The sequence below is a fragment of the Notamacropus eugenii genome, chromosome 2 (genome assembly GCF_028372415.1).
Source record: "Notamacropus eugenii isolate mMacEug1 chromosome 2, mMacEug1.pri_v2, whole genome shotgun sequence".
NCBI classification, from domain to species: Eukaryota; Metazoa; Chordata; class Mammalia; order Diprotodontia; family Macropodidae; genus Notamacropus; species Notamacropus eugenii.
Genome location: NC_092873.1, coordinates 144,034,302 through 144,044,073, shown reverse-complemented (window position 1 = coordinate 144,044,073; position 9,772 = coordinate 144,034,302).

Here is a 9,772-nt window from a genome sequence, read left to right as displayed (position 1 = left end):
TTCTCCTTGAGTTGTCAGGCATCAAACACCATATTGACTATTCCTTGGCCTCTTTTGAAGCCACACTTGCTCTCAGATAGATGACCCTATTCCAGGTGAAGGATCAGCTTTTTAAGGAAGACTCTGGCTAGAATCTTGCCACCAATTACTAAGAGGAAGGACATTCTGCCTATCCCTACGACTGTCACAGGATAATCTATTTCCTTTACTTTGAAAAAATGGACAATAGAAGCCTCCTTCAACTCCTAGGGGATAATCATCTCATACCATATAACCCATAATATATCAGCCACCTTTTATATGAGCAATGGACCCTCCCCACTTGGTAAATCTCACCTGGAATAGTATCAGCACATGGTGCTCTGCCACACAAAAGGAGCCTACTGCCATTGAAAAACCCCTTCTTCAGTTGGAACTGAACCAGCTAGAGATGGATTGACTTTAACCTGAAGAAAACAGTCAGAGGTTTCAGCAGTGTTTAACGATGGTCTGTTAAGAATACTGTGGAAGGAGGAGCCAAGATGGTGGAGTAGAAAGATATACATATGCTAGCTCCAAACCCACAGCCCATAAAATATCTGGAAAGAAGAACTCCCAACAAATTCTGGAGCAGCAGAAGCCACAGAACAACGGAGTGGATGAGATTTCTGTTCCAGAGAGACCTGAAAAACTGACACGAAAGGTCCATAGCACACTGGACCTGGAGCAGAACCCAGCCCTGCCTTGGTTGCCCAGCGCTGAGGGGAGCAGATCCGAGCAGGCTTCAGGGACGGGATCTCTGGCGGTTGCATGGGTCCCTCCACCCACAGGTGGCAGGGGTTGGTGAGAGAGTCTTTTTGGGTGGCCGACAGGAGAGTGGGGTGTCCCCGTGGCTCGGGCCCCCTCGGGAGGCAGAAGAGGGGGCAGAGGCAGAGAGGGGCTCCCCAAGCAGGCAGGAGCTTGGATCCATTGTTGAAGGTCTCTGCATAAACCCCCTGAGGGAACTGAGTCCCGTGTGGCAGCCCTGCCCCCACCTGAGCACCTGAACTTAATCTCATACTGAATAGCAGCCCCACCCCCGCCCAAAGCCCTGAGGCTGGGAAGCAGTATTTGAATCTCAGACCCCAATTGCTGGCTGGGAAGATCTGGAGGCATGGTGGGGGTGGAAAGAAAACTCAGAAGTCAAGTCACTGGCTGGGAAAATGCCCAGAAAAGGGAAAAAAATAAGACTATAGAAGGTTACTTTCTTGGTGAACAGATATTACCTCCCTTCCTTTCTGATGAGGAAAAACAATGCTTACCATCAGGGAAAGACACAGAAGTTAAGACTTCTGTATCCCACACATCCAAAATAAATATACCATGGGCTCAGGCCATGGAAGAGCTCAAAAAGGATTTCGAAAATCAAGTTAGAGATGGGGAGGAAAAACTGGGAAGAGAAATGAGAGAGATGAAAGAAAAGCATGAAAAGCAGGTCCACACCTTGCTAAAGGAGACCCAAAAAAATGCTGAAGAAAATAACACCTTGAAAAATAGGCTAACTCAACTGGCAAAAGAGGTTCAAAAAGCCAATGAGGAGAAGAATGCTTTAAAAAGCAGAATTAACCAAATGGAAAAGGAGGTTCAAAAGCTCACTGAAGAAAATAGTTCTTTCAAAATCAGAATGGAACAGATGGAGGCTAATGATTTTATGAGAAACCAAGAAATCACAAAACAAAACCAAAAGAATGAAAAAATGGAAGAGAATGTGAAATATCTCATTGGAAAAACAACTGACCTGGAAAATAGATCCAGGAGAGACAATTTAAAAATTATGGAACTACCTGAAAGCCATGATCAAAAAAAGAGCCTAGACATCATCTTTCATGAAATGATCAAGGAAAACTGCCCTGAGATTCTAGAACCAGAGGGCAAAATAAGTATTCAAGGAATCCACTGATCACCGCCTGAAAGAGATCCAAAAAGAGAAACTCCTAGGAACATTGTGGCCAAATTCCAGAGTTCCCTGGTCAAGGTGAAAATATTGCAAGCAGCTAGAAAGAAACAATTCAAGTATTGTGGAAATACAATCAGGATAACACAAGATCTAGAAGCTTCTACTTTAAGGGATCGAAGGGCATGGAATAGGATATTCCAGAAGTCAAAGGAACTAGGACTAAAACCAAGAATCACCTATGCAGCAAAAGTGAATATAATACTTGAGGGGAAAAAATGGTCGTTCAATGAAATAGAGGACTTTCAAGCTTACTTGATGAAAAGACCAGAACTGAAAAGAAAATTTGACTTTCAAACACAAGAATGAAGAGAAGCATGAAAAAGTAAATAGCAAAGAGAAGTCATAAGGGAGTTACTAAAGTTGAACTGTTTACATTCCTACATGGAAAGACAATATTTGTAACTCTTGAAACTTTTCATTATCTGGGTACTGGGTGGGATTACACACACATACATGCACACACACATGCACACACACATAGAGACAGAGTGCACAGAGTGAATTGAAGAGGATGGGATCATATCTTAAAAAAATGAAATCAAGCAGTGAGAGAGAAATATATTGGGAGGAGAAAGGGAGAAATGGAATGGGGCAAATTATCTCTCATAAAAGAGGCAAGCAAAAGACTTTTTAGTGGAGGGAAAAAGAAGGGAAGTGAGAGAAAAACATGAAGTTTACTCTCATCACATTCCACTAAAGGAAGGAATAAAGTGCACACTCATTTTGGTATGAAAACCTATCTTACAATACAGGAAAGTGGGGGATAAGGGGATAAGCAGGGTGAGGGGGATGATGGAAGGGAAGGCAATGGGAGGAGGGAGCAACTTGAAGTCAACACTCTTGGGGAGGGACAGGATCAAAAGAGAGAATAGAAGCAATGGGGGGCAGGATAGGATGGAGGGAAATATAGTTAGTCTTACACAACACAACTATTATGGAAGTCATTTGCAAAACTACACAGATATGGCCTATATTGCATTGCTTGTCTTCCAAAGGGAATGGGTGGGGAGGGAGGGATGAAGAGAAGTTGGAACTCAAAGTATTAGGAACAACTGTCGAGTACTGTTCTTGCTAGTAGGAAATAAGAAATAGAGGTAAAGGGGTGTAGAAAATTTTCTGGCCCTACAGGACAAAAGAGAAGATGGGGACAAGGGAAGGGAGGGATGACTAAATAGAGGGCAGATTGGTGATAGGGGCAATTAGAATGCTCAGTGTTTTGGGGTGGGGGGAGGGCACAAATGCGGAGAAAATTTGGAACCCAAAAATTTTGTGAAAATGAATGTTAAAAGTTAAACAAATTAATAAAAAAAAATTAAAAAAAAAAAAAGAATACTGTGGAAGTGTTCAGCCCATCTCTCTAGGATCATGTCCTTGTCACTAATCAAAGTGACTCCATGAGCACTGAGTTGTTGAGATCCCCATAAATAGCCTTCAGGGCATCATAAAAGCACTTTGGATTGTCACTATCTTCATAAAAAAATTTCATCTGCCTTCTTACCGAGCCAAGAGTCCTGCATTTCTCTGAGTTTCCCTTGTACTTTACTTTTGATGGAATTAAATGCTGCCTTCTTAGAGATGGTGAACTATCTTGCTGGTAAACCCTGAGGAGTTCTTATTTTTCATGTAGCAGCTTCTGATTTACAAGTTTTCTGACCATGATGAGCAAATGCAGTGCTATACACCAGATCTGTGAAAACTACCAACTCCTTTTCTGTTCCACTATTACCAACTATATGTTGTCTCACCTTTCCCTTCAAGTTATCAAAAAACTGTTCCAACTCAGAGAAGCATTCTAATCTCTTGACATTGAATCTTCTGGTAGTCATTTTGCTGTAAGACTGGCGTTATGTTGAATGAAAATATTTAACTTGGAAAGGATAAGCCTTTGATGAGTCCAGTACCCGATGCTGCATGTTGCCTTCATCACTCTCGCATCTGTCTGTCTCTTCTCCTTGCCATGATGTAGTCTATTAAATACTAATATTTGCTGCAAGGGTACATTCACAAAATTTTATTGCATTTAAGTAAACAGAAGACAGTGTTGGTGATGAGAAGGCCATGAGATTCACAAGTCTTCAGTAGTAAATGCCCATTGGTGTTACTGTTTCCAGCTCCATTCCTCGCAAGGACACCCTGCCATGTCTGGTAGTCTGAGCCTACTCTAGCATTAAAGTCACCCAGAATTATAAGCTATCCCCTTCTGTCACATTGATGATAAAAGTCTCCAGGTCTTTATAAACTTTTCTTTGACTTTATCAGTGTTCGTCACAGTGGGAGCATGGGCACTGATGATTCACTCTTGTCATTCACTCCTTTTGGTAGGCATACAAGCTTTTGACTAAATAAGATTTCATTGCAAAGCTTATACCAGCTTCACAGAACTCCTTTTCACCGTGCAGCCTCTCCAGAAAGAATGTGTATCTGGCTCTGACTCCTTCATTTGCCAGCCTTGTTTCACTCAGGGTTGCTATTTGGATGCAATATTTACTGTGTGCTCTCATGACAAAAGTTGTCTGTCTTTCAGGTCTTCTGGATTTTGCAGTCTACAAATATGCGCATGTTGCATGTAACAGTGGTGAATGGAATCATCTTTGCAGAAGTTATTGTACATATTTTGTGTTTCAACCACAGGGTGGATTCCCCACCTGCAGGGGTAATCAAGACAGAGTTGGTAGGCAGACATTTTTTAGGGCACTCTTTCTAGCCCCTTCCTCACACCAGGAGGTGAGCAACATGATCTTTAAAGGGCTGCTCAGCCAGCCCAGGGGATTACTAAATCCCACTGCTTCTTCCAGTGAGAAGACAACCCTCTGATCTGAGACACCTATGTACAGATTTGCAACTATAGTCCCAGTCTATCCACTTCTGCTGTCATCACTTTCCTGTTGCCATGGAACTTTGAGATAGGTAAAAATGGTAAAATGGGTGATGTCTTTTGGTTCACATTTAAACTGGATTTAAGTGAGACAGAGTTTTGTGAATTCGTCAGCCTCACTCTCTCTTCCAGAGTCATCATAGTCCAGTGGCAGGACGGAGCCAAGACAATTGGTCATGGCTTGAGATGGAATCAATGACCTTGGTGTTTTCAATATCTTACCAAGCTCTAAGTGTTCGACAGCACCTGCTTCAGCTGCCTTCATGGCCGGTGGAACAATTTGTTCTCATCCACACATTTTACTAGGGGCAATCTTCACGTGCTTAGGGTAGACACTCCCCTAGATCACCATAGATTGGAGAGCCCTTGGTTGCCCTTAACCTGCTTTAGCCTGTCTGTCAAAATGCTTTATTGGGGTATGGACACTGCACATGATACAGCTTCTTGGAGCTACAGGTAAGAATTAGATGGATCAAGTGGACACCAAAGATAGAAAGTTGTGCTGAAAAGGGTATCTGCGGCCCTCACATCAGAGATACTAGTCTTCTCTGAACACATCCTATATCAACAAATTTTAGTATATTGTGATGGAATTGTTGTGTACTATATTGTATATATTGTGATGGAATACCACTGTCTTATAAGAAATGATGAGCAGGATGGTTTCAGAAAAATTTGGGAAGATGAATTTGAACTGATGCAAAGTGAAGTAAGCAGAATCAGGAGAACATTGCAACACAGTGACAGGAATATTGTACAATGAGCAACTGTGAAAGATTTAGCTACTCTGATAAAAACAAAAATGATCCAAGACAATTCCAAAGAACCCATAATGAAAAATGCTATCCACCTCCAGAGAAAGAACTGATGAAGTCTGAGTGCAGATTGAATTATGTTTTTTTAACTTTATTTTTCTTATTGTATCTATGTGTGTGTGCACTTTCTTTTACAACATGGCTAATATGGAATTGTTTTGCATGATTTCACATGCATAATCAATATATTTCTTACTTTTTCAAGGGTAGAGAAATGATGGGAGGGGAAGAAATTGGAGCTCATTTTTTGAATGAATGTTAAAATTTTTAACATTTAACATGAGAAATATTTGACAAAATAAAATTTAAAATAAAAAAAGATCACACAGATTGCAAGGGTCGGAGCTGAGATTCAAGTTAAGGTCCTCAGATTTTAAATCTGGTGATCTTTCCACCGTATTACTCTATCTCTCCCTTCTCAAAATATTTGCCAGCTTATCAGCGTCTGTCTTAAACTGTGGTGCCTAGATCTGAACACAATCATGCAATTATTGTCTGACCAGGGAAGAGGCTAAAATGACTGTCATCCCCTTATTCCTGGAAGTTACAGCATGTTTCCCTTAATGTAGCCCAAATGGCATTTACTTTTTTTGATTGCTTCATCTCATGACAAGCTCAAGTTATTAGATATTAACAGGGTTATGTCTTCATCATGTACAACCATCTTCACAGTAGCTTCACAGTATCCTTCCCCATCCCCAAATTTTTAAAATCAATTACAAATTAAGTAGCTACTATATTATATATCGGGGGGGAGTAGAATAAGGTAATATATTGGGGAGAAGAAAGAAGTTTAGGGAATAAGACTACAAATGGTCCAGGGTCATATCCACAGCTTAAGGACACATAATCTTGTCTCTTAACATGTTTTACTCCTCATGTGGAAATATGTTCTAATGTGAATTGCATTTATCTATCTCATATCTTCTCTACCAGAGTGTAAGTTCCTCAAGACCAGGGAAGATGTCTTATTCATTACTATAGCCTCCATTGTTCTGAGCACAAATTCCATATCTAGTAGATTCTTAATAAATGTTTGTTGAATGAAACTGGCAATAACTGACAGGTCAGCATCCATTTCACTGCAGGCATCCTAAACCCATCCCCACAATGCAAAGCTAACTTGGAGATATATCAAAAAGGTGTCCAGGTAAAACATGACCTCTATGTCTCAATTTCCTCATCTCCTCATCTCACATCAACCAGGACATTCCTTGCTAGATGCAAGATCTCCTACTGGTCATGCTATTCTGCTTTAAGGCACCACTGCTGATGAGAGAGGCAAAGAGAGGTAAAAAAAGGTGGGCTAAAAAAATAGCAGTTTCAAAACATATAGACACATATTTAGTGAAAATACAAGAAATAACATTTATTACACATCAGATAGCAACCAAAACAAAAAACCAAGGTCGTCCATAGCAAACTCACATACAGCAATATTAAAAATGAGCATGTCAAGAGAAAAACAGAAACCAAAGTAATCTTAAAGCCACCACAGAGAATTAAAATAAATTATTAAATATATATGCACTAAATGACCTAGTGTCTAAGTTCTTAAAAGTCAGAAGATTTCAGTAAGACAAAATAGTAGATAATTAAATAACTTTAATATTTCTTTCTCACAGCTATACAAATCTTACAGAAGGATAAACAAAAAGAGTAAAACCCTGTTAGAAAAAAAAATAAAGTTGAATGACCTCTGCCAATTTCTGAGTAGAAATATTTATAATTTTTTTCCCTCAGTATCCCACCGTATTTTTTCCCTCAGAATCCCACCATAGCTTTACAAAAACTGACCATGTGGTACGGCATAAAGTAATTTACAACAAACGTGAAGGGGAAAGAACACCAAAATGACTAACTCGTCTGTAACAGTCTATAATGCAATGAAATAACAATTGATACAGTAAATGTGATAAAAAGATACAAACCTTTTAAATGGAGACTGAAGAAATCCTGAATAATAAATGAAGAAAAGAGCAATCATAAGATAAAACAAAAAGAATACTAACTAGACAGCATGACAGAATAGTTTAAAGGGAAATGCACATTAACAAAGTAGAACTGAGACTTTAATAAAAAACTAGAAAATAAACAATCCTAAATCAAGCACTAAGAAATATTGAAAATTAGGGAATAAACAGATTTGAGTAAATGATTATAAAACTGATGGGCAAAAAAGAACTGACTTTTTGAAAGGAATGATAAAATCAATATAACATTAGACTGATCAAAATAAAGTGAGAGGAAAATAGCATTAACAAATAAAACCTGAGTAAGAGTTATTCACAATGAGTATAGATGGTCTGTTAATTATCAGAAACCACTAAATATAATTATATGTCAGCAAAGAGAATAGATACATATGTGCAAATCTATAAAGTACCCCAAATAACAAAACAAAAAATAGAAATATTAAATAACTTAATCCTATAAAAAGAAATGGAACCCTTTCCTAAAATGGAGAAAGGGCAAAGCAAACCTTCTTTTCTTCCCCCTCTACTTGTGACATAGTTCTAAAGTTGCTAGTTATGGCAGGTCAGAAGAGGGGCAATGATAATACAAATATTGGCTATGAGTGCACGAAGCATCTCTGTCTACACACAACATAATAATCATGATATAATTCAATTAATTTAATCACTTTTGCAGATATTATGATACTCTCTAAATGTGAGCTATTTAAAAAGTTACACCCAAAAGAAACTGAGATGACAAATAATATTAGAAAAGTAGTAAAATACAAAATAAATCCACCAAAATCAATATTTTATGTAAAACTAAAAAAAAAAAAATGAGGTTGGATAACCTTATCTAACAAGTCAAAGCACAGTGATGTAACACTATCATAGGATGTCAAAATTGGAAGAGAACTTGAAAATCATCTAGTCCACTTTCTAGTTGAGGATTCTGAAGGCCAGAAATGGCCTTCTTGTCTAAGTCCCCACATGTAGTTAAGTGATTATCAAAGTTTGCCATCAAAGATCTAAATCCTGGTCTTCTGACCCTCTTTCCATTGCATTATGCTGCTTCAATAGAGAGGCAGGTAGGTGACACTATGGATAAAATGCTGGGCCTGGAGTCAGGGAGTCTCCTCTTTCTGAGTTTCAATCTGGCCTCAGACAGTTGCTAGCTGTATGACCCTGGACAAGTCACTTATTCATATTTGTTTTAGCTTCCTCATCTGTAAAATGAGCTGGAGAAGGAAATAGCAAACCGTTCCATTATCTTTGCCAAGAAAACCCCAAACGGGGTCACAAAGAGTCAGACGTGACTGAAACAGCTCAACAACCACAAAGTTTCAACAGAATTAGCGAGGTTTACTGAATAGCATACTCAAGGAGTTAGGGAATCTAGGAAACTAGGATTACTATCCTATTCAATTTGCACCTTCCTTTGTTCAAGTTGGTTCTCATCGGTATGCATAAAGCCACCCTGCCTCCCAACAGATTTTAATACTGAGGTTGAGTCTTAATGTGAATGTGAATACTAATGTATTAAAATGACCTCTACTCAGTTCAACTATTAACCTGTATTAAGTGCCTAATAAAAATCGATCAATCAGTCAGTATTCATTAAGCACTGATTATGCGCCAAGTACTGTTATAACCCCTGAGGATCCAGAGAAAAAGTATATTGGACCTATGTTCAAGGAGCTTGCTGTAGGGATACAACCTGAGCACAGATAAGTAAATACTTAAAATATTAAAATAAAGTTTAATTTGTCATGGGAGCTTGCGGTTGCCTTTGCATGCTAAAGTCTGAACTGTTTCCCCTGTGACTTGGTCAACCCTAATTTATCACTCTTTACACTCCTGGTGAGTTGCCACAAGGTTTCCAGAAAATAATAATGGCTGACATTTACATAAGTACTATATGGTGTGCATTCTGGCCATCTCCAGTTGTCCTGATCTATATCTAGACGATGGACCCAGATGACTCTGGAGTGCAAAGTGAGGCTGGAGACTTTGCATATCCCTGCTTCACTTAAATCCAATTCACTTGCATGACATGGCATCACTTCCCTGATATCATGGTCCTCTTTGAGAATGAAGGACAAAACAGCAACTGCTGCAGCAGCAACCATAAGGGTGACAAAGCACTTTA